A 26,589-nucleotide genomic window follows, 5' to 3' on the forward strand; every position below is an offset into this window, starting at 1 on the left:
CAGACTGAAAAAAAAATCAGGCCCTCTAAATGTTTCTTCTTATGTTTGTAAGGCTTGTGAAGAGCTTTACCACCAAGAGGCCAGCGTATATCTTCCTGGTCAAGCTTTGTCGTGACTTGCTCTGTTCTGAGTAGCATTAGAGCTCTTGTTTGAGACAAATGGACTCCATCATTTCTTCACCACTCAGACATGTAGCAGGAAGATGGCACTGACGTGAGCGAAGCTTTGACACGGCAGTCACCGTCCCTTTATTTCTGCTCTCCCTTCTTTTTGGGTAATGAATCGGGGTGTCGTTAGCTGCCTGCCTTGTGTTCATCACTGTCAGAGCTGGCAGGGTAACAGATAACAGCAGAGATTCAAGGCCACCCAGGGAATGAAGCCTGACAGGACCTCATCTATCACTCCCATTTTAGGGGGTCTCTGTGGTAGAGCTAGCATCAAAGCTGTAATCGAAGCTCACCAGATCTTCAGGGGCCGGGCAGGATTGCTCTGCCAAAAAAGCAACTTGAGCTGTCAAATCTGCTTTGTAAATGAAGTGCTTTTCCAGAGACAGTGTGTTTATAATTGTCATCCTGTATGTAGTCCCTCAACATCCAAGAGCTTCTCTCCATGTGCTCCCTCTGGTTATTTTCAGACAAATGAAACTTACACCATGGGGAGGAAAGGTGTGCCAGAAGATGGATGTCTTTGACCTTGGGCATACCTAAGCATACCCTGCTTCTGAGGTTTTTGTCATCTCCTCAAGCAGCTCAGTTATTAAGGCTGGGTAGAAATGGCCTGACTAGGGGGCTACCTCTTCTCTTGTCCTTTTCTCTGTGTGAGTCTATCCTCATGGCTACTTCCTTCCTTCCATCCATCCATCCATCCATCCATCCATCCATCCATCCATCCATCCATGTCAGCGACCTCCAGATTTCCATGAACAGCCAGCTCAGTTCTCCAGTCTCCATTCCAGAACAGTATGTCCAAATCTCTACTTGCATGTTCCACAGGCACCTCAAATTCATCATGTCCCAGACAGGATATATCATCTCTACTCCAAACCTGCTTCCATCTGCATTCTCAGTCTCAAGAAATGCATCACCTTCTAGCAAGAAAAGGAGGAGAAGCATCCTAGATCTCTTGTTCAGCTTTACCCTCCTCCAAAATCCAATTAAAATTAATTCTGTTGGAACCAACTCTTAAGCATCTTCAGCAGTCGTCCCATCATCTCCATCTCCTTGTTTCACCCGGACTTTTCAATAGGCTTCTTAGTGTTCTCCCTGCCCGTCTCCCTCCACACCACAGAGAGGTTCCCAACATACAGAGCTGATCATGTCAGTTTCCTACTCAATAAAGCCTCCCCAGTGCCTATGGGATGGGCTCCACCCCTTCCTGTGACATTCCAGGCTCTTCATAATTAGACTCCTGTCTATCTGACCACTTTCGTCTCCTGGACTCTGCCTTGAGCTTATGATCTAGAAATACTGAATTAGCTGCACATCTTAGAAGATGCCAGTTACTTTAATGTCTCTGCACCTTTTCACATGCTGTTTTCTCTTCCAGGAAGGTCCTCCCAATACATGCCTGCTCAGCAAATACTATTCATTTTTAAGTCTCAGTACAGGGAATTTGTCATCTGTGAAAACTTCTCTAACTCCTTTCCACTCACTGTTACGATTTTTCATGCCTGCCTTTCCACTGTAAAACAAGTATCATTTATCGAGTGCCTCCGATTGTCAGGCACTGTATTACTTTCTTTACATATTTGTATTTAATTCTCAAGTCTGTCTATAAGTTAGATGCTATTTGACCAATTATACACATGATAAAATTGAGGCTTAGACTAATGAAATAGTTTCCCCCGATTCATAAACCTAGTAGATGGTGGATATGAGCTTTAACTCCAAGTTTATGTGACTTTGAGAGGCTGCTCTTTCCATTGTTTTAAACTGGATCTGTTCATGTCTTGAGAGTAAGCACCGTATGTTTCCATTTTTATTTTCCTAGTGCTGAACACAGTGTTTGGTACAGACTAGACACTCATCAGTTACTAAACGAATAAAACTCATAAAGGATTCCATATATTTGTACTCCCAAGGTACCTTATACACATTATCTCTATTTTTCAAAACAACCCTGTGATAAGCAATGATCTTACCATTTTTACAGTTGTGGAAACTAAAGCTTGAGGAGTTAAATGACTTTACTAAGGTCATATAGGGGGCAGAAGCTGTGTTTTCTCATTCCATAGCCCACGTTCTTCTCAACACGTTCAAGCACTGATGAATTATGTCTGTTCATTTTGGTCAGTCATGGCATGAGAAGTTCTTCAAGCCTTCACTATTTCTGCTTGATTTCCTAGAAAGCCTCACACTTATTACTGAAGATTTTTCAGGAAAAGAAAGTTATGCTGTATTCCTTGTTGAATGCCAAACTTCCATGCTGGCTGCCAATGAATGAATTCTCTGATGGCAATGAAAGAATCAACATCAAGGAAGGGATAGAGAGAGATGAAGAGCGTACGGTTCAAGTCCAAATTCATTACCATTACCATGCCCTTCATGGCATTCTGTGGTTTCATTGTATTCTTTCCATAGAGCTTTTTCTAACACAACTCAGCAACTTCCGTCCCCTTCTCTGTAGTGAGCTTGGCCTCTCAAATCCCCTCTTACACATCCTGCCTGTTGTTGCCGCTCTCTGATTTTACTTACACCCTCTGCACTGCCTGAAGTGCCCTTCTCTGCTGCTGTGTGCAGCTGAACCCATACATCTCCCAAGGACAAGCTCCAGTTCCATCTCCTCTATGAATAATTTCCCATAGCTCCATCCTGCCCGCCCCGACCAAGCATAATGTCTGTACCTTATATTTTAGTCTTGGTTACATAATTTGATTGCATTGCTCTATTCTGTTTGGCATCCTGTAATTACTTCAGCATCCAAGTTTTATTCCCAGGAATATTGCAAACTCCTTGACAGGAGGGACTGCGCTATATATTTCTTTTATATTTCACACAGCGCATAGCACAATTCTAGACAGGCCCTCAATAAATATTTATTGAATTAAATTGGCTATGGCACAGACTACATGTAAACCTGTACAGAATTCCTTTTCATAAATGATAGGGGCCTAGACAAGAGGATTATGGGAGGGAACCACTGAATGTATTCAGTCTGGGCAAGGACACAGGAGAATGCGGGGCTACGATGCAGGTTCCAGAACAAAGAGTAGTAGGTAAGCTGGGATTTGGAGCCAAGGGTGGGAAGAGGAAGATTCTGCAGAGTAGGAGGAAGGGGAGTAGTAGCTGCGGTGAGAGCAGTGAAGAGAGCTCCGAAACAGGAGAGAGGCCTCCTTAGCAAAGAGGCTGCCGAGAACTTCTGTTTTGAGAAGTTATTAACAAGTTAAATAATTTGACAATGTGTTCTTAGGTAGTCAAGAGATTTGCTAACCAAATATCTTGCTGGGTCAGCAAAATACCACTGCTCGCCATAATTTCTGCACAGGTGGAATGAAGTGTTTTCAGAGTTTTATTCATTAAAAACACCTGTATTTCTTTCTAATGCTCCTGTCTCTCGATTCTCTCTCTCTCTCCCCACATCCCACCCCCGAAAAACACACACACTCACACACATACATATCCTCTCTTTCAGTTGGATAGAATATCCAACTGAAAGAGAGGATATTTGGGATGATAATATTCTCTCTTAAGTGACTAGATTCTTGAAAGATTTCGTGATTTTCTTTTCTTTTCTTTTTTTTTTACTTCTATCTCGGATTTACGTGTTTGGGGCTATGGAGGAAGCTCATGTGTGGAATTTGACTTATTACAGATAATATTGATCCTAAAATTACTGTTCAAACACAAAATGACATATCAAACCGTTCACAACATTGATGTTTCCTGGGAATATTTCAATGTAATTAAAAAAAAAATCTGCCAGTTTTTTTTCTCTTGGCCTCATTTCTGTACTTGGAGCTTATGGTTTATTGCCAGGAACACTTTCCTGAACGGTTCTGAGAAGATAGAAAACGAATATGCCATAAACACAGATTGGGATTAAATGGCAACTCAGGGGACTATTTTGTCAGTTTCCTTGCTTTCTGGTAGGAGAGAAATTATAAAACATTTCCATTCATTTTTGATTGCAATTGAAATCCTTAAATATCTCCAGGGAAACACGTGCCACCAGCCCACTAGGAAACAGTTTCTGATGCCCCATAAATACTATCCAATATCAAGAAATTGTTCTCCAGGAGGAAATGCTTTTCCACCTCTGTCTGTCTTTCCTCCCCCTTCTTTTCCTTGTCCTTGGTGCGTTATTGTGAAGCAATGATTTGTTTCCATTTGAAACCTTTCTATTTCTGCTGAGGAGATAGTTTTATGGGATATCACAGATATTGCTGGCTGGCCGACCCATCTCAGAGCCACACCTTCATCTCCCAGTTGAGTGTGACCACATGACAAGGTTCTGGCCAGTGAGAGTAAACAGACGATGCTGTTTACAGACTCCCAGAACCATAAGGTAATAAATTGGTGTTATTCAAGCCACTAAAGTTTGTGATACTTTGTTACATCAGTGCAGCCACCGAGCAAAACAGTGTAGAGGTTTCTCAGAAAACTAAAAATAGAACTACTGTGTGACCCAGCAATTCCACTCCTGGATATAGATCCAAAAAACCCAAAAACACTAATTCGAAAAGATACATGCACCCCAATGTTCACAGCAGCATTATTTACAATCGCCAAGATATGGAAGCAACCTAAGTGTCCATCAACAGACGAATGGATAAAGAAGACATGGCATACACACATACACACACACACACACACAATGGAATACTACTCAGCCATAAAAAGAATGACATTTTGCCATTTGCAGCAACATGGATGAACTTGGAGGGCATTATGCTAGGTGAAACAAGTCAGACAGAGAAAGACAAATACTGTATGATATCACTTACATGTCAAGCCTAAAAAATACAACAAACCAGCGCGTATAACAAAAAAGAAGGAGACTCACAGATGTAGAGAACAAGCTAGTGGTTACCAGTGAGGGGCAGGGGGGAGGGGAAACATAGAGGTGGGAGTGTGGGAGCTACAAACTACTGTAAGATAAGTGTAAGATAAGTTCAGAGATAATATTGTACAACACAGGGAATCTAGCCAATATTTTGTATTAACTGTAAATGGAGTGTAACCTTTAAAAATTGTATTAAAAAGATATATGGAGGAAAAACAAATAAAAAATTTTTTTAAATGCAAAAAAAAAAATTTGTTACACCAGTAATAGGAAACGAATACACTAGGTTTGCCTGTTTCCCTACCCCGTCTCTTTATTCCGAATAACTCCCCACCATCTCCCTCTTCTCCCCACTCCACCTTGTGCTATGAGGCCTGTTAGTCTGGTAAATCCATTGGAATTTTAGACAATAAAATAGAAATAGGCACTTACTTAAATTCCCATTCCTTTGTGTGACTACTCTCAGGTGCTCAGTAAAGACAGCCACTTTCGCACGTGAAGATGGCACTACTGAGCCCCTGTGGTCACAGCCCTCCTCACTTTGAACTTGTGTTACTGTAGCAACCTTCTCTGTGTTCTCCATACTATGTTTTATCTCTCTAACTGGATAAAACTGACCTTTCTAATACGCCACGTTTATCATGGAAGTCTCTGATCAAGAACCTACACTGGCTCTCTTTTTCCCTAATAAACTGAGACAGTCTTCTTTTTAGCTTTCAAAATCTGATCTTACTCTGGATTTCTAACCTGAGCTTGAACTTTCTGTTTGATTGGGTTACTCTCTTCCTATCTGCCGTATCCCAAACCGTAGCAAACCCTTGTCTAGCTTGGAATTATCTTCCCTTGGTTTTTTTCTTTTTTCTTTTCTTTTAAAATCCCCTCCCTCCCTCCCTCCCTCCTTCTTTCCTTCTTTCCTTTCTTTCCACTGACACTCTGTACATTCTTGAAAGTTTCACTTCAGTTACCAAACATCCTGACTCTTCTAATTACTGGTGACTTTCTGTTACCTGATCATTGAACTGTACTTGGTACCACCTATGTGGTTTTATTTGTGAGTTAAAGGTTATATTCCTGTAGTTCCTTTTGCCTGTGATTCAGGACAGAGCACATGGTAATAATGCACATGGATTCATACTTAGTTGATCCCATTCTCTCTTGCCTTCTGGACTCCTCCCTCGTTACTGTGTAACCAATGCCAAAGATTCTCCATAGCGCTAACTGTGGACCGGGAGAGTGGGTTCAGAGGCTGTTAATGGGACCAGATCTGAAACCTGCTGCAATCAGGATTGTGTTCTATCCCTCTGAGCAAACTGTCTGTGGAAATGCTTGGCAAATACTGGTTACTTGATCGACTGAACAGACGTTTTAGAACATGCTCATAGTCTTGTTCATCACATTTATCTTTAAGTATGTAAGCATCACCATCACCACCACCATCATCATCACCTTCATCATCATCACCATCATAATCACCATCATTGTCACCATCACCACCATCATCATCACCATCACCATCATCATCACCATCATCGTCACCATCACCATTAGCATCACCATCATCACCACCATCACCATCATCACCATCACCATCAGCATCACCATCATCATCACCATCATCGTCACCGTCATCATCATCATCACCATCAGCATCATCATCACCATCACCACCATCACCATCATCATCACCATCATCGTCACCATCACCATCATCATCACCATCACCACCATCATAATCACCATCATCATCACCATCATCATCACCATCATCGTCACCGTCATCATCATCATCACCATTAGCATCACCATCATCATCATCATCACCATCACCATCACCACCATCACCATCATCATCACCATCATCATCACCATCACCACCATCATAATCACCATCATCATCACCATCATTGTCACCATCATCATCATCGTCACCATCAGCATCACCATCGTCATCACCACCATCATCATCATCATCATCATCATCATCATCGTCTAAAGCTTCCAGTATTTTCTTGAAAATGTAACCCAGGTATCAGGTCTGAAACGTCTACCTTACTGGGGGTCATCTGTCCTTGATATTTAAATAAAATTTGGTTTATGTCTCCATTCCAGTGGAATACTCAATGTTTCTTCCATTATCTTTAGGCTTCCAGGGAAGTGACATTTTTCATAATCATTTCTGGCTGTGAGTTCCTACTTTGGTTCCAGGTTTGATTTCCAGTCTGCATTCTGCCCTCTTGGATGTTGTTTCTTTTCCTGTCTGATATTAGCCTGCTGCATATTGCCCTTATCCAATGTCTTTTCTCCTCAAAGTCCCACCAACTTAAGCTGCTGAGTATTGCAGATTTTATGAAGATTTAGGGGTTGATGGTGGTTGATCTGGAGGGTTAGAGGGTCTGTGTTCATTGATTCTATTAAAAGCGTATTAGACATTCCTGTTCTACCCTTTAGATAGATCTGCCTTAAAAATTACTGATCATCTCTTCTGCCATGCCAGGGGAGCCCCTGTCCTCTTTAATTCCTCCTCTCTCCTTGTAGATTTTGATTCTTATCCATTTCTGGGGAAAAACCATTTAGATATTCTTTTGTCTTGCCTCAGAAGATTCAAGCCAAGCCTTGTGGGCTTCAATTTTGTAATCAAACACGTCTATATAGGTGTGTTCCTAAACAAAGATTGTTTCCTCCTTGAGAAAATTTCTGCTAGTACTGCACTAATTGTTTTTTCTCTTGTACTATTAATGGAAAATGTAAATCAGAATTAATTGTGAAAATCATAAAATGTTACCATTCCATATCTTTGGGTATTTAGATTGTGGGTGATCATTACTTTCTTTTTGTTTTTTTTTTAGAACTTTTATTTTCAACATTTTTGTAATGAATATGTATTTATTTGCAACTAGAAAAATGTGAACAAACTATTTTTATCCAAAATGAATACAAATAAAAGAAAAAAATATTAAAACTGATGAATATATAGGTACATATTATTTATATTTTGAAATATTTATGTGTCCTTTAGTTTTAGAATCGAAACTTCTAAAAGAGGATAATTTTTAAGCAAGTTCTTTCTAAGGAGTTAATGCACTGTGGGTCTCTGATAAATGTGAAATGATATCTACTTGATTCACTCCCTCAGCTGACATACTGGCACTGCTTCAAGACATTAAACCATTTTATGAGGACACTTGATGGGTACAAGTTATTGCCCCATTATCGGTGTAAGACACAGAATAAAATACCCTTCAGTTGGGCCAATGGGAATAAGACCTGTAAAGCAAGAATAACTTTGAAGAGAAGGAAGGTGATTGATCACTTTAAAGTGATCAAAATGGACACCAAAAATATTGAAGGAACACAAATATTAGAGAAAAATACGATGGGACAGAGCAAGATAATGACTATGAAACATGGGCCTTTTTGACCAAATTTTTTTTTTTTCTGTTTTGTCCCTGCTGCTATCACTTTGTTAAATCAACAATTCAGTTTGGGCCAGATGCTCTAGTGATTAAGCTTTAAATAAGGATATTGAAATAATCGAGACAAATGATGGAGTCATCCATTATCATAATATATTTTCATAATGCCGAACAATCCCGCATTTAATCAAGAGATTGTCAGGACAGGGAAGAAGTTGATCATTTGCAGTTGTAATGTAATAAAAATGTTATAATTCATGGATGAGACACCCAGACTACATCATGTATTATGAGTTTAACTTGACTTATAACTCTCTCTGGAATTTAAACTGTCAAATCTGACCATATGCGTTGACTTTTATAGTGATTTAACGAGTTGTTTGGTGAAAATAGATGTTGACAAAGTTACAAAATTTTCTTTTTTCTTTCTTTCTTTTTTTTTAAAGATTGTTGTTCTCTCTTTGGATACTAGAGCTGGATGTTTTGCAATAATCCAACAGTTTCTCTTTCCCCATAATCCATGGATAGGATCTTGGCCTTGGCCTTGGATGGATTGTGGTCATTTTGCATGCTTGATCTTGGTGGATGGATCAAGGCAAAAAGAGCCTAACAGAACATAGTGATTAACCTCTGGTGGCAGCAAGATAATAGTGTAAATTTGGAAATAGGGGACCCAAAGCCCTAATATCCCAAGTATCACCTGATTCCCCAGGGAAGTGCCTCGTCTTCTGGATGTGGTTTGGCTTTAGCTTAGTGCTGCTGTTGCAGCTATTCAGAGTGCTGGTCACGATGCTGGACTTGAAGGGTGAGTGATTATCTTGTAAGGACAAGCTCAATTCCTATGGAATCTCACAGGAGGATCTCAGCTACTGGATGATGCTGTTGATACTGAAAAAATGAAATAATGCCGAATTGTAGTAGTAGCGTAGTAAAGTGTCTTCTCAAATGAGCTGTAATTTGAGCAGGCACACATTATCCACTCATAGAGAAAAGTAAGGAATGACTAACTGGCTTATTGTGTACTCTTTAATTGGTTCCGCTAACTTTTAGTTACGGCATAAGGGAATAAACAGGGAATCCTGTTTTGGGCTTTGGCTAGGCCAGAGAGACATCATGAAATTTCCCTACATGATAAAAATGATTAGATGTACCACCATTTAGCAAACATAATAAGGCAATAACCCATAATCTATTAAGAGCTGCATAATGGTCCTGACTGCGTGGTCAATGAGCCAGTATGAACGTAAAACTCCCTGGGAATAAAGAGATCTGATGTGTGGGAGGGAATGACCTCCTTTAGGGCACCGAGTACCCTGAAGAGTGATTTACTCTCTTGTCCTACAAAAAGCCATTTGCCTCACAGGGGTGACGTTTTTCTTACCCATGAGTTTCAACTCAACTGCTACTGTTACCTGCTTATGTAAAGGGAAATGAACATTTGCGGTAACTACCTAAATCCTATGGACCAGTAAAACGCTTTTTCTTCAGTTGCCTTGATATTTCAGTCAAATGTTTTTTGGCCTCAGTGCTGATTGCCTTAATTTTGCATTTCGCTTTGGATGCACAGACTAGACTGTGTCATAGGAGGGAAAAATAGTAAAGCTGTAGAAGGAAAAGTTTTCCAAAGTGTTTGAGATAACGCATAATGCTATGTTAAAAGAAAATTTGCTTGTGATACGCAGCCCAATGATAATTGATGCATTTTTATCTTTTAATATTTACTGTTTAAGCCAAGGTTTTAATATTTAGATCCATAAGCATGGCTTATTATCCAAAGGCTAAAAGAATGGAGTTTGATGTTTTTAGCATCAGAACCTGGCCACTTCTCACCACCTCCTCTGCTGACACCTTGTCTGAGGTACCATCACGTCACACCTGGATGGTTGTAAAAGTCTCAAAACTGGTCTCCCGCTTCCATCCTAATGCTGTGCTCCATTTGTCACACAGCAGCCAGAGTTTTCCTATAAGATGCAAGTCAATTTTTGCCATTTCCCCACTAGAAACTCTCCATGGCTTCTCATTTTCACTCAGAGCAAAGACCATGGTCCTCACCATGGCCAAAGGCTCTGCAAGACTGGTCCCCAGCCACCTCTCTGCCCACTTCTTGAGTCCTTGCCACTGGTCCAGCCACACTGTCTTCCTGGTCATTCTCTGACTACTGGAAGCACCGTCTCCCCTTGTGATCTTTGCACTTGCCATTTCTTCCACCTGGAATGCATGGCTCAATTATTCAGTTGCTCCAGACTCTCTGCTTAAATGGCCTCCTTATCAGAGAAGCCTTTTGCGACCACTCTCCATAAAGGAGATGATACTCTCAATACCCCTTTCTTTCCCTTATTCTTCTTCATAGAATTATCATCATCTGATATTTCCTGTATTTATCTCTGGATTTGTTTATTGCCAGGCTCCTCCATCCCTAAGCATATGTATGAGGGCAGAGACTTTATATTTTTGTTTACTTTGCATGGCAGATTGAATTTTCCAAGATGGCCACAAGATCTCCTGTCTTCTTAGAATGTGATATTGACACTCCTCCAGCAAGAGATGTCGGGGCGGGGGGAATGGGCTACGCTCTTCCACTTGAATCTTGGCAGGCCTGTGGCTACTGGCAGAAGCGATGCTATGTGATTTCCAAGGCTAACTCATAAAAGTGATACAGCTTCCTCCTGGTCCTCTAGGGATTCTCAGTCTTGGAACCCAGCCACCATGCTGTGAGGAAACCCTGGCTACAAGAATAGGCTGTGTTTCATCGATGCAGTGACATCAATTGATGAGGTCCAGGATCGACTACCAGACATGTGACTTAGGAAGCTTTTGTGATGACTCCAGGCCCCAGTCACCATCTGACTGCAACTATATCAGTGACCCCAAGAGACAACTGCCTCGTCAACCTCCAGAATTATGTGGCATAATAATAAAATGATTGCCATTTATTTAGATTTTGGGATCTCTCATTTAGCAGCAATAGACAACCAGAACACTATGTCCCCCAGAGCCTGAAATAGTGCTTAAAACATACTTCCTCAATAAATATTTTCTGATTAGACAAATGGGGAAGAACTCTAGAGGTGAAAAGTATTCTGGTTTCTGGTTAGAAACTTCCTTTAGCCTTCTCCATTCTAATGGCAAGTTTTGATTAATTAATTTACATGTTGTACATCCCCTTGTATATTTAGAAATTTCAGGCTAGCAATTCTGTTTGAATTTTTGAGAATAGATAGCTCACAAGATCTGAATAAAGGAAGGTTAAGCTTAAGCTTAAGAGGCTTAAACATATGGTCTTTTTTTTTTTTTTAGCGTTTTCTTTTTTTGAGTATTTAGTTACATGTACGTATCTTTGACAGAGAGAATGTTAGTAAGTCTAGAAAAAGACATTCATGAGGAAGAGGCTAAGGTCTTGGTATTATCTGTTGATTGCCTTTATCCTTGCCGTACAGGTATTCCCCACTTTTCGAAAGTTCACTTTACACCACTTTGCTTTTATGAAAGACTTACATTGATACCTATTTTCACTAACCTAGATAAATCTGAAAAGGATTTTCATGTTTCTGAAAAGAAGTAAGAAGCAAAAATAGCATTCAGTGTTTGTTCGCAGGGGCTGTTGTAGCAGTGGAAACCCTGAGTGGCAAGAGTGGTGCCACCAAGCTCCTTCCCCGGGAATCTCAATTTATTTTGTGCATCGTTAGCAAGATGTGTCCTAAGGTACTTGCTTCTTTGCTTTACGCCTTTTTGGCTTACACGAAAGGTTTTGTAGGAGCAGCTCTACTTTCAGATAGCAGGGCAAACCTGTACTTCTTCCCAGTTGTAATTGCTCACATAGGGAATAGAAAAGCTTTAGCCTAGTTTACATTTTATACTATTACTATAGTAGAATTTCAGACAAAAGCAAGAAAGCAAAGCAAAGCCAAAAAAAAAAAAAAAAAAGAAACCATTTTCAAAGTCACCATAACTCACATGAAGTAAAATTGTTTTAAAATGGGCTCTTTTCTTACTAAGAAAGACCTATTACACCTGAGCTGTATTGTTTTCCTGTTCACTACCCAGTGTCAAAGCAATGGGGAGTTCTCAGACTCAGCCCTTACAAATGTCACCTGTGTTCAAGCGTAAAAGTCACCCAGCTAGATTCAGTCACTTTAGATATGAAGGAGTCAAGCTTCTATCTTGGGACATTTCAAAGAGGTCCCGGAATGGCATTTCTTTCTTCATTCTTTGACTGACAGTTGTTCGCTCTTCGTAGGCCTTTGCATCACGACCAACAGCTTTTCCATCACCCATCTGGCTGTTGAAGCATGAAACGGGGGTCTTGCAGAGATGTGAGGTAGGAGGCCAGGGTTGGCTGTGGTTTTTTTTCTCTGAAAACATGCAGGAGCAATGAAGGAAAGGGCCGCCTCATTTGCAGTATCATCCCGTTATGTGTAAATCGCCCATCTCTGTGGCTCAGAGAGGAAACCTGAACAAGGAAGGGTACCTCAGGGTAAGGGAACCACCTCATAACTAATGCTTTCAATTCTCCTACCACTTTCTAGACCTCATCTCTGGGGAGAGCGGAGCCCTTCAGGCAGAGATCCTCATGTGTCCCATGGCCCTTCGTCTCTCTATAATCTCGGTGATTTTCTCTCGTATTCCTGGGGGCTGACAGCAAGTTTGCAAAACAGCGTGAATGAAGAAAGTCACGGTAGAAATTTAGTGTGGGCTTAAGGCAGGGCACAAGGAGTTGGAATTTAAGACCAGGCATTCAGAGACTGTGTAGCTATGGCACAAGATTTGGGATGAGTATCGCTTATGCCCCAGTTGAGCTACCCCAGCTGCCTCTGCATGGAGCAGAGACAAATCTTTCCTACCAAGTGCCAACTAAAGAATGTCGCTTGTCACCCGGCTCTACATGGATTAGCCATTAGCCACTGCAGTCGCTGACCTCCAACACATCCTGAAAGGAATTCAGGGTGAAGATCAGAAATGAGGCAGTCTGTGCTCTGGGAAAAACTGGCAGAATAGGCCTTCGGATAGTTGGATATTTTGGAAGGCTCAGGGTCTCTTATAACCTAATCTCAGAAGTGACCGATTGTTACTTCTGCCATCTTCTTTTGGTCACACAGACCAATCCTTTTCCAACAGGGGAGGGAACTGTACAGGGTGTGAATATCAGGAGGAGGGGCTCATTTGGGTCCATCTCGAAGACTGGCTACCGTATCTTCTATCCTGGATTCCATGTTTTTTCTCCTTGGTTGCCTGCTTCCTTTTGGTGGATTACATTTTTCTAGTGGCATCCTGAAAAAGGTTGCCTGGGCAGTAATCTTTTTCAGATGTGGCATTTGTGAACATGTCTTTTTTTTTTTTTTTAATTATTTATTTATTTATGGCTGTGCTGGGTCTTCGTTTCTGTGTGAGGGCTTTCTCTAGTTGTGGCAAGCGGGGGCCACTCTTCATCGCTGTGCACGGGCCTCTCACTATCGCGGCCTCTCTTGTTGCGGAGCACAGGCTCCAGATGCGCAGGCTCAGTAATTGTGGCTCACGGGCCCAGTTGTTCCGCGGCAGGTGGGATCTTCCCAGACCAGGGCTCGAACCCATGTCCCCTGCATTGGCAGGTGGATTCCCAACCACTGCGCCACCAGGGAAGCCCTGTGAACATGTCTTTATCCTCATCCCTGAATAATGGTTTGGGTTCAGAATTCTAGGTTGATAATATTTTTCTTCAGAATTTTGAAGGCTTTATCCTTTATCATGTAGTTTCCAGACTTCTTATTGTCAAGTCTGATGCCGTTGTGAATATTCATTTTCATGTGCTCCCTGTCTTTGTGTTCTTGAAACTTTTAGGCTTTTCTCTTTATCCCCTGTACTCTGGAGTTTCATATTGTGTATGGGTTTTTTTCTTCTTCATACATTTGTGTATTGTCCTGGGTATGTGATGGGCTCTTTCAATTTGGAAACTCAAGCTCTTCAATTCTGTGAAGTTTTCGTTTTTATATATTTGGTAACTTTCTCAGTTATCTCTTTCTGGGGTCATATTTGTTGCATGTTTAACCTGTATTGATTCTCTGCTTTTCTTAGTATTATTTTTTCTATTTTCTACCAATTTTTCTTTGATCTACTTTCTGAAAGATTTTTTCAAATTTATCTTCCAAAACTTTTATTAATTTTTAAATTTCTGCTTTTATATTTTTAACTTCCAAGAAGTCCTTTGTTGTTTGATGAATGTTTCTTTCCTTTTTTTTTTTTTTAACACCTTCTCCTTCCATTCTACTTTTATTATCTTGTCCAATTTTTTCCCCCATTGGATGCTTTCTGAGAATGTTTGACTTAATAATCCTGGACTGTCTACTAGTGCTGAAGAGTGATGCATGAAAGTTGATTGGAACAGTATGTGCAGAGGCAGGGCTTGTCGAGATGTGGGCTTTTATTGAGGGTAATTTGTTGGTGTTCTTTCCTTGATGGATATCTCAACTCTCAGTATTTATAGGTCTTTTTTTTCTCTTGTATTGTTTAGTTTCCTCAGTGAAAAATTACCCAGTCTCTTGCTTACGGTGTGTTTGTTGGGGGATGGATAACAAACTAGGCTGCTGGATTCTAAGAGCAGAGCAGGGTAAGGAGGATGGGAAGTCTCATCACACCTTATGCATGATTTCACCCTGTTTTCCTCAGCTCTGGCTGGCATCCCTGAGTCTGGAGCTTGTCTGCGTTCAGGCTTTCAGTAAATTGGCAACATGGAGGGAGACAGGCAGTTACCTCATTGTAGCAGCTAAGGGAGGGGACTCAGGGCAAGGGATTTAGCTGCTTCATAGACAGACTTTCAACCAGTGCGGCTCTGGTTCAGACTCAGCCTCCCCCCAGCCTTCACAAGCACTTCCGGTCTCCTGTCTGGGGAACATGCACCTTGCTGTTACTGCACATGGAGGGGCATTTATTAGAGCATCGGTTCTCAGAGTGTGGTCTGGGGGTCTGAAAAGTCAAAAGAATTTTTATAATAATACTAAGGTGAGATTTGCCCTTTTCACTCACATACTCCCGTGAGCGTACAGGGGAATTTTCCAGAGGCAACATGATGTGTGATAATGCAACAGATTAAATGCAGAAGTAGATATGAGAATCTGGCTGTCTTCTGCTAAGCCAAACATTACTGAGATTTATAAAAATGTGTAACAAAGCCACTCTTCTCACTATGTTTTCTTGGTTTGAAATATAAACTTATCTTTCATAAAATATGTTATTCACGTTAACATATACTGGATTTATTAATATTGTTAAGTGAATTAATAAATAAATACTACAAGTTTCAGCTTTTGGGAAATATATATATATTTTTTATGTATATATATACACAATACCTTTATATATAAATATGTAAAATATATATGTATATATTTCCCAAAAGCTGATACTTTTAGTATATAACCAACATGAACAAAAGCTCTTTGAGGTCTTCAGTACTTTTTAATAGTATGAAAGGGTCTTGAGACCAAAACGTCTGAGGTCACTGTATTAGAATAATACTCTTGGATTCTTTCTTCTCGTGCCGTCACTCCTCCCCAGGTGACAAGAGTGACTTAATCGGAGAGTTTGGGAGAAGAACTGGGCAGGCACGGCTCAGCCCTTTCCTCTCACTTTTCTTTTACGTGATCCTAACTTCTTACACTTAAGATTTACCTGTCTGTAACAGAGCATGTGTTCTTATCAGTTTTTGGCCGGGGGTCAGCTTAGGGCCCGTGGCACTGTCCTGTGATGAGACATGAGTTGTCTCATCATGGCTTGTGATTCTGATTGGGTAAATCTGTCTAATTCAGGGGTGGAGTTGGCAAATCTATCTAATTCGGGCAGAATAAGCTATGTTTTCTCAGAAGAGCTTTATTTGTAATAAAGGAGGCATTTAACTTTTAAAGAAGTTTTGATTTTTGAGAGATTTTAGACTTACAGGCAAGTTGCAAAAAATAGTACAGAGAGTTCCTAGATACCCTTTGTCCAGCTTCCCCTAATGTTAATGTTTTATGTAACCACAGGACAGAGATAGAAAGCAGGAGATCACAGTACATTACAATAAACTAACCCACAGACCTTTTTTGAATTTCATCAGTTTTTCCACCAATCTTTTTCTGGTCCAGGATCCAATCCAGGATTTCACATTAAAAGTGACATTTTGATCTCCTGCTGCCAGGTTCCTGCATCTATGTCTTAACCGGTTGTATATTCAACTGAGAAAAAGCTAGGGGACGGGAGTTATTTATCAGTCAGCCTTGTCTCCTAGCACCTCCCAAAGTTGAATCTTTCTAGAATTCTATGGTGTGAAGAGATGAGTTCTTGTCTTCTTCCCCATGTTCTCCACTATGGTACTTTCTACCTTCTCCCTTTGACTCACTCAGTTGCCACAAGTCCACATCTTTTCCAGCTTCCAGAACTTTGTTGCTAACTCTCTTCTACTCTTGTCTGCCCTCGTGTTTCCTGTGGTTTGCTTTTTGGGTGACTTACACTCTTGCCCTCAGTCTAGGGTCAGTTGCCAAGCCCCACCCATGCTCTGAGAACTTGGGAGTTAATAAATTCTTATTCCTTTAATATTATTATTGGTTGGGTTTTAGAATGAAGCAGCAATAAATAATAGTTTTAATCTCCTCGTTTAATTAGAATCTGACCCTTGATATATAATCCCCAATTTGTACATTATTTTTGCTTTTCAATGGAAAACCTCATTTAAATACTTTTAATGACTCTTGTACTAAAATGAAGCCCTATAGTCACTTTTAAAGCAAAACCATGGCAAGATTAGGGAAAAATTGGGTAACTTTAAAACTAATTTTAGGTATATCTATTGTTTGTAATCAAACACATGTAGGCCCCGATTAGAACGCTTTTTGTAGCTTACCTTGAATTTCTTAGCTTGGAATCAAAAGACCCATGCCCAGGGATGGGTGTTATCCTTTAGGCTTGGCTGGCATCATGGTGCCTGCAGCTACTCACTGCTCAGAGATCAACTGTAGGTCTCTCCTAGTCACCTCTTCCTTCAGTTTCTAAAAAGGAAGAATTGCTGGAAGGAACAAACACTATCTTATCTCTGGTTCCCAGTTCCCAACTTTCTCCTATCATTTTCTCACACTCAACTGAAAAGGAAGAGTGAGATTATGGCTATGTTATACTTTTCAATAAAGTATTTGGCTATCCTTAATTACTTTTCCTTAAAAGTAATCAGGTTCTCTACATTTATAGTATTTATAAAAAGAGTAAAACATTCTCTTCCTATCTCTTATATTAAAAATTTACCTTGATATAGCTATTCCTTGTCTTTATACTTTTGCTTTTTATTTTAATTTACTATTTATTTATTTATTTATTATTGAAGTATAGTTTATTTACAACATTATATAAGTTTCAGGTGTACAACATAGTGATTCACAATTTTTAAAGATTATATGCCATTTATAATTATTATAAAGCATTGGCTATCCCTGGGCTGTACAATATTTCCTTGCAGCTTATTTATTTTATACATAGTGGTTTGTACCTCTTAATCCCATACACTTATCTTGACCCTCTCCTCTTCTTCCCTCTCCCCACTGGTAACTACTAGTTTGTTCTCTATATCTGTGAGTTTGCTTCTTTTTTGTTATATTCACTAGTTTGTTGTATTTTTAGATTCCACATGTAAGTGGTATCATACAGTATTTGTCTGTCTTTGTCTGACTTATTTCACCAGGCATAATACCCTCCAAGCTCATCTGTGTTGTTGCAAATGGCAAAATTTCAGTCTTTTTTATGGCTGAGTAGTATTCCATTGTGTATATATACTACATCTTCTTTATCCATTTGTCTGTTGATGGACACTTAGGGTGCTTCCGTATCTTGGCTATTGTAAATAATGCTGCTATGAACATTGGGGTGCATGTATTTTTATATTCATTAATAATGTGCTATATTATTTGTTGTATATTTAAAAGTTGCATCCATGACTTTCTCATAGGGTGGAAGGTGAGGGATGAGAATGGGGATGGAGAAGGGAATGTAGGGGACAGTTTCCTTGACTGTGATGCTTTAGTTCTTAAAAGATTAAGATCTGGAGCACATATGACAAAATATTAATGTTAATTTTGAGGGGTGGAAATGGGTGTTTATGACATCATTGTTACTCTTTGGCATTTTAAAAATAATTTTTTCAAATTTATAACCATTTTTTTTAAACATCTTTATTGAAGTATAATTGCTTTACAATGGTGTGTTACTTTCTGCTTTATAACAAAGTGAATCAGTTATACATATACATATGTTCCCATATCTCTTCCCTCTTGCATCTCCCTCCCTCCCACCCTCCCTATCCCACCCCTATAACCATTTTTTTTTAAAGCTGGATGTAGTTTGATTTTACTGGGAATCACAGTGACTACCTGGTCTTCTGTCATCTGAGAATGAATCATCTTCCATAAGTGAAAGGATTGTATCCAACTGAAACTTAACTTTTAGGTGTAAATGTTATTTCCTAGGCCGCGCCTACCTTGGTAAACCTTGGGACGGTAGAAACAATAATTACAAAGCAGTACTTCTATGTATCTGTTCTCACTTGGTCTGCAGAAATTTCAGCCCTCTCAAATTTGGTAAAATGGTCTAGAGATCTCTAGGAAATGTCTGTGTCATAAAAACTTCAAAACCATCTCCTGTCCTGGCTAGCTACAATAATGACTCCAGGTATGGCAGATGTCTTACTCAGCTGTGTCACCAGTGTCCACCCAAGACACCAGAGCTGCCAGTGTTCGAGTTGCTTGATGATTCTGGCAATGAGGGCACTGACCTCTGTGCCCTTGAAATCTAGGTCATTGAATCGATCTCCACCCCTGGTGACAAGGTGTACAGAGCTGCTGCTACCAACACCTCACCATCACTGGCTCTAGTGTGGCTGATGTTTCACAGTCTGAAGGTCCCATGGAGGCTTCAGAGAAGGAATTATTTTGGCTCTTATTGGTGCAACCTGCGGTGGGTGTGGGCTGGAGGACAGTCTGAGCGACAGTCACCTGCTATGCTCTCATTCACTTCTCTCTTCCAAGCTTGGGCCGTTGACTCTGTTACTAGAATGAGTTTTTTCCTGGGAAGAACCTTGATCATCATTTAAATAGACTCCTGGTGAGCCTGTCCCACTAGCCCCTGTGCAAAGTCAGGATAGTAGAATAGATTCGAGGTGAACACACCTTAGACTCAAACTGGGACTCTGTTACAGGTTCTAAAGCATGTATATTTTTAAAAACATGGTTAAAAAGGGACCTTACCTAATATGGAATATTTACCATCCTGACTTTAGAAATTATTTTTATTATTCTAATGCAGGCAGCAGCAAAAAGAAAAATGTCCTGGGTCTCTGAGAGTCATCTGTAAAATCAAAGCATAATAATGACTTTAGAATACATGCAAAACAGGACTCAAATATAAATATTGTTCAGGTCCAGAAGCAGGAAGTACAATACAAAACTGGCTCTATTAGCATGTCAGAAAGCTATTATGAGTTACATTTAGTTAATATGTTATAAGAAAAAACATGTCAATCAGAAAAAGAGGTAGATGATCAGTGATGGAAGTCGGCAAAGTCACGGAGGGAGATTTGCCATTACATCCCAGCTCTGCCCAAGAGAAGTTCTCCTGACCAGTGGACTTCATCTGTCTGGGGACTGGAACAGCTTTTTTGAAGTGATACAGCTGGCAAGTCCCCACATAGAACAATCAATCCCATTAAACGTCAGAACTTAAAGCCAAGTACTGTTTATCTGATTCCAGGGTCACTAAGTTAAGAGGGTACAACTCAAGGTCCCTTTGGCAGTTAAATTTCTTGTTTTAAAGACATAATTTGCATTTAGATTTATGTACTAGTCTTTTGCAGTCAAGGTTAATTTGAGTACATCCATTGAAGAACGATCTACTTACTTTCAGGTTGTGAAAAAAATCAACTAGTTGAGCTTGCAAAGTTGAGAAAAAGATTCTGGAGAACTACGAATTCACTGAAGTGCCAACATGAGGATTCTTGGTAGTAAACTCCCACCTTGGTAGCACCCTACCATGGCTGATAGCCCGCAACAAAAGTAATGCAATTACATTAGAATACTTAGAATACAGAAAAGAATCAGTCACAATTTCACCGATATTACAGTTTTGATGTTACTGTTAATTTTGAGTGTATTTACGTGTAATCATTGTGTGTGTGTGTGTGTGTGTGTGTGTATGTGTAAGTGTGTGTTGTATATATAATTTAGGTCCTGGCTTTTTTTTTTTTTATTAAAATGGTAAATTTTATTTTATTTAAATTCTTTTTTTAATTTTTTTTGGAACTTTATTGTATTTATTTTTTATACAGCAGGTTCTTATTAGTTATCTATTTTATACATATTAGTGTATACATGTCAATCCCAATCTCCCAATTCATCACACCACCACCAACACCACCCCGCCACCTTTCCCCCTTGGTGTCCATATGTTTGTTCTCTACATCTGTGTCTCTATTTCTGCCCTGCAAACCGATTCATCTGTACCATTTTTCTAGGTTCCACATGTATGTGTTAATATATAATATTTGTTTTTCTCTTTCTGACTTACTTCACTCTGTATGACAGTCTCTGGATTCATCCATGTCTCTACAAATGACCCAATTTCGTTCCTTTTTATGGCTGAGTAATATTGTAAAAAATGGTATATTTTATTTTATTTTAGTTTTTTATTGAAGTATAGTTGATTTACAATGTTGTGCTAAATTCTGCTGTACAGCAAAGTGATTCAGTTATACATATATATACATTCTTTTTTTAATATTCTTTTCCATTATGGCTTATCATAGGATACTGAATACATTTCTCTGTGCTATACAGTAGGACCTTGTTTATTATCCATCCTCTATATAATAGCTTACATCTGCTGGCCCCAACCTCCCACTCCATCCCTCCCCCAACCCACTCCCCCTTGGCAACCACAAGTTTGTTCCATATGTCCGTGAGTCTGTTTCTGTTTCATAGGTAGGTTCATTTGTGTCGTATTTAAGATTCCACATGTAAGTGATATTATATGGTATTTGTCTTTCTCTTTCTGACTTACATCACTTAGTATGATAATCTCTGCATGTTGCATGTTGCTGCAAATGGCATTATTTCTTTCTTTTTTATGGCTGAGTAGTATTCCATTGTATATGTAGACTACATCTTCTTTATCCATTCATCCGTTGATGGACATTTAGGTTGTTTCCATGTCTTGGCTATTGTGAATAGTGCTGCTATGAACCTAGGGGTGCATGTATCTTTTTGGATTAATTTTTGTCTGGATACATGCCCAGGAGTGGGATTGCTGGATAATATGGTAATTCCCTTTTTAGTTTTCTGAGGAACCTCCATACTGTTTTCCATAGTGGCTGTACCAATTTACATTCCCACCAACAGTGTGGGAGGGTTCCCTTTTCTCCACACCCTCTTCAGCATTTGTTATTTGTAGAGTTTTGTTTTGTTTTATTTTTTTAAAGACACTATTTTTTAGAGCAGTTTTAGGTTCACAACAAGGTTGAGAGGAAGGTACAGAGAGTTCCCATATTCTCCTGCCCGCACACATGCTTAGCCTCCCCCATCATCCCCCACCAGAGTTATACATTTGTGACAATTGATGAACCTGCATTGACCCATCATAATCACCCAAAGTCCATAGTTCACGTTATGGTTCACTCTTTTTTTTTTTTTTAACATCTTTATTGGAGTATAATTGCTTTACAATGGAGTGTTAGTTTCTGCTTTATAACGAAGTGAATCAGCTCTTAGTGTTCTACATTCTGTGGGTTTAGACAAATGTATAATGACATGTTTCCACCATTAGAGTATAATGCAGAGTAGTTTCTCTGCCCTAAAATCCTCTGTGCTCTGTCTATTTACCCTATCCTCCCCCTCCTCCACCCCTGGCAACCACTGATTCTTTCACTGTCTCCATAGTTTTGCCTTTTTCAGATGTCATATAGATGGAATCATACAATATGGAGTCTTTTCAGATTGGCTTCTTTCCCTTAGTAATATGCATTTAAGGTTCCTCCATGTCTTTTCAAGGCTTGATAGCTCATTTCTGGTTTTTAAATTTTTATTGGAGTATAGTTGCTTTCCAATATTGTGTTAGTTTCTACTGTACAGCAAAGTGAATCAGCTATTTATGTCAGAGAATGTTTTGCCTATGATCTCTTCTATAGGTCCTGACTTTTTAATTAAGCGTTTCTTGATGTGTTTCACAAATTTTTATTGAATTGCTGTTATTTTCTAGGTGTTGCTTAGGTTCTGGGTGGATAAAAGCTTTTGCCTTCAAGGAATGTACCTTCTTAAGTGAGGGACAGAAAAGAAACAAAGGAAAGATCAAACAGGTGGCATGTTTGGTGGCAATCAATGACAGGAAGAGTAAGTAAAGCAATGGAAGGAGGGAGAGAGTGATGGATGTGCTCCAGGACGGGGTGGATCAGGGAAGACTTCTCAGAGGAGGTGACAGTGAATAAAGGTCTCACTCAACTCTCAAGAGGATGCAGTAGTAAATGAAAAGAGGGAAGATCTAGATTGAATAAGACTTGGGATTACTGATGTCTGTTACTAAAAGCCAATTTATTTCTTCAGACTTAGGAGTGGGTGAGATATATTATGGCTATTAAATCTTTATTAGCACTGGCATTTTAGAATACTGGACATATTTATTATGTCAAAATGCAGACGTGTATATTTGTATGCACGTTCATTGGAATAAAAGGGGAAGAGTAATGTGTAAGTGTGGATGCTTCCATGTAAGAAAGATTCATCTGGCCCTCCTGAAAGATTCCAGATCTTTCAAGAATCTTACACTCTCGCTGTATATTAAACACTAAAATAAAGGAACCGACTTTAGTGCCATGACATACTAGGTATAGTCCCACTCCTCCAAAGACTTTCCTATCACTTATAAGATTTTCACTTTGTATTCCCCAAATTTGAGTCTAGGTTCATGTCCTTGATAAGGTTTTCACAGTCAGTCAACAAACAGCTGAATCAAATTTATTATGAGGTGATTTTTGACTCTGCTATTTCCTGCTAATCTCTTTTACCTAATCAACACTTATCATGCTCATATTATGTGTCAGCTATTAAAGAATTGAGGCCAGAAATGGAAGACAAAATCCTTATCCTGACAGAGGATCGTTTCCTCTAGCAGGGGAAACGATCAACATGGCAGGACAGATGCTGTGGTGGAGACAGTGCGGGGCGTGGAGAACAGGGGCCTGGGAAGGCGGCCTGTGAGGCCTCTAGGGTCCTCATTTTAAAAGGAGACAGGATATAAAGGACATGTGCCATAATTTAGTTAGCAATTTCCTTATTTGTTGTATATGATGTTTGCTTCTAATTTTTCATTGATACAAAATAGAAGCAATTTCACTTCTAGGTGTATACCCCAAAGAATTGAAAGCAGGGACTCAGATATTTGTACGCTAGCACTATTCACAATAGCCAAAAGGTAGAAACAGTAAAAATGCCCAATAATGAACAAATGGATTAACAAAATGCCATATATATATATATATATATATATATATGAATATTATTCAGCCTTAAAAAAGGAATGAAATTCTGATGCATGCTACAATATGAATGAACCTTGAAATATTATGCTAAGTAAAATAAGCCAGACACTGAAAGACAAATATTACATGGTTCCACTTATGTGAAGTACCTAGATTAGTCAAATTTAGAGACAGAAAATAGAATAGTGGTTACCAGGAGCTGAGGAGAGGGGGGAATGGGGAGTTATTGTTTAATGGGTACAGAGTTTATGTTGAGAATGATGAAAAAGTCCTGGAGATGGACAGTGGTGATGGTTGCTCGACAACACGAACGTACTTAATGCCACTGACTGTGCACCTAAAATTGGTTAAAATGGTAAATTTTTATGCATGTATATTTGATCACAGCTTTTTTTTAAAAAAAAGATAAGCTGAGATGACATTCCAATGTATATAGGAAATGCATATATCCTAATATGTAATACAGATTTCCCAGAATTTGGATTATTTCCTTATTCTAGAACCCCGAAGAAATCTTACTGGATCAGAGTTTATGGCATTTAAAAAATATCATCAAATTATTTTGTGAGAACAACTGCGCAAGTTTACGGTTCTCCCAGGTACATATACAAGTACTGATCTCATTATTCCTATGCCGATCCCTATCCCTGACTAAAGGAAAGAAAATAGTTTTGAAAATTCACAGTACCAGTGAAGAACTAAGCCTTGGGCTTAGGATCCACATTAAATTATAAGTAAAAAAATGGTGCTTTGTTTTAATATGCACTTCTTTATTAGTGAGGTTTATACTCTCTTGGTATCTTTGTTTTTTAAATTTATTTTTATTTTTTTTAACATCTTTATTGGAGTATAATTGCTTTACAGTGGTGTGTTAGTTTCTGCTTTATAACAAAGTGAATCAGCTATACATATACACATATCCCCATATCTCTTCCCTCTTGCGTCTCCCTCCCACCCTCCCTACCCCACCCCTCTAGGTGGTCACAAAACACCGAGCTGATCTCCCTGTGCTATGCGGCTGCTTCCCACTAGCTTATCTATTTTACATTTGGTAGTGTATATATGTCCATGTCACTCTCTTTTTTTTTTACTGGATATATTTCCTATTGTGTGGGTTCTCTGGTTTCTTAGAGTATTTAAAAGTTCGTTTCTCGCTTTGTTTAAGACAGCTTAGCAAAACACATATACAACAACAGGGTGTTTTAAAAGTGAAGGAAATTGGAGCAGAGGGAAACTAATGGTAGGAAAATAAAATGAAGACAAGGTAAGTTATTGAATATGAAGTTTGCCAAGGGATCTGGCTGGAGGAAGGCAACACATTTGCCAATGAGTTTTCTGGAAGCCAATGGAAAAGAAGAGAAACGAGATCCATACTTTCATGAGCTCAGCCAACATTTTCTTGGTTAACACCACATTCATTCCCCGTATAGACTCTGAAACACATTCTTCCCGTGGGTTCATATGCTAGACTGCATCAAAAATCACAGGAGCAATATTTTCCATCCCCTGTGATTTTGCAAAACATTTTCACTCCCACGCAAGAGGTGGAGTCTATTTTCCCCTCCCCTTCAACCTGGGCTGGCCTTGGGATGGCCGCCCTTGATTAACAGAACGTGGCAGAGGTAAGGCTACATGGCTTCTGAAGCAAGGCCATCCGTGAAGGGCAACACAGCTCCCCTGGGAAGCCTCGAGCCCACCTGTGAAAAGTCTGGCTACCTTGAAGCTGCCATACAGTAGAGACTATGTGCTGGAGATAAAGAGGCATATCCAATCAGACAGAGCTGAGCCGGGTGGAGAAGAGCCATCCCTGCTGAGCACTGCCAGGGTTGCAGATTCATGAACAAAAATAAGTTTTGTTTGTTGCTTTAAGCCCCTGTGTTTTAGGGTGATTTGTTATGCAGCAATAAGTAACGGCGACAGTTTATTTAAAGAGAATAGAAAAAACTTCAGTAGCGCTCTTCCTCGGCGCTGCCTAAGGAGGTGGCAGCCATCTCCTACTCGGCATCGTGGCCGCCCTCAGACCCCTCTTGAAGCCCAAGATCATCCAAAAAAAAAAAAAAAAGGACCAAGAAGTTCATCCGGCACCAGTCAGAATGATATGCCAAAAGTAAGCAGAACTGGTGGAAACCCAGACAACAGGGTGCATAGGAGATTCAAGGGCCAGATCTTGATGCCCGACATCGGTTACCGGAGCAACAAGAAAACAAAGCATGTGCTGCCCAGAGGCTTCCACAAGTTCTTGGTCCACAAGGTCAAGGAGCCTGAAGTGCTGCTGATGTGTGACAAATCTTACTGTGCTGAGGTTGCTCACAATGTCTCCCCCGAGAACTGCAAAGCCATTGTGGAAAGAGCAGCCCAGCAGGCCACCGGAGTCACTGGTCCCAACGCCAGGCTGCGCAGCAAGAAAATGAATAGGCAGCTCGTGTGCACATTTTGTTTGTGTTAAGAAAACCATAAAACTCAGCCGAAGACAAACAAACAAACAAACAAAACAAAACAAAACCAAAAAACCTTCAGCAACAATCTTTTATAGCATCAGTGTGCCAGACACACATGGGGTCAAGAGCTGTTTTGTCAAGGGCTCTGTAAACGCTGCAGTCAGAAGCCGCAGTGCCTATCAGTGGGCTTTGGAAACAAAGCAGTTTGAATGCCTTTGAACTTTCC

At 39.8% G+C, this 26,589-nt stretch overlaps 1 pseudogene; it reads left to right on the plus strand.

The window, feature by feature from the left end:
- LOC133091727 (large ribosomal subunit protein eL32-like) overlaps positions 1 to 26,371 on the plus strand; it is a 77,762-nt pseudogene extending 51,391 nt beyond the window's left edge.
- Positions 26,372 to 26,589: the final 218 nt, after the last annotated feature.

The sequence above is a fragment of the Eubalaena glacialis genome, chromosome 5, assembly GCF_028564815.1.
Source record: "Eubalaena glacialis isolate mEubGla1 chromosome 5, mEubGla1.1.hap2.+ XY, whole genome shotgun sequence".
NCBI lineage: Eukaryota > Metazoa > Chordata > Mammalia > Artiodactyla > Balaenidae > Eubalaena > Eubalaena glacialis.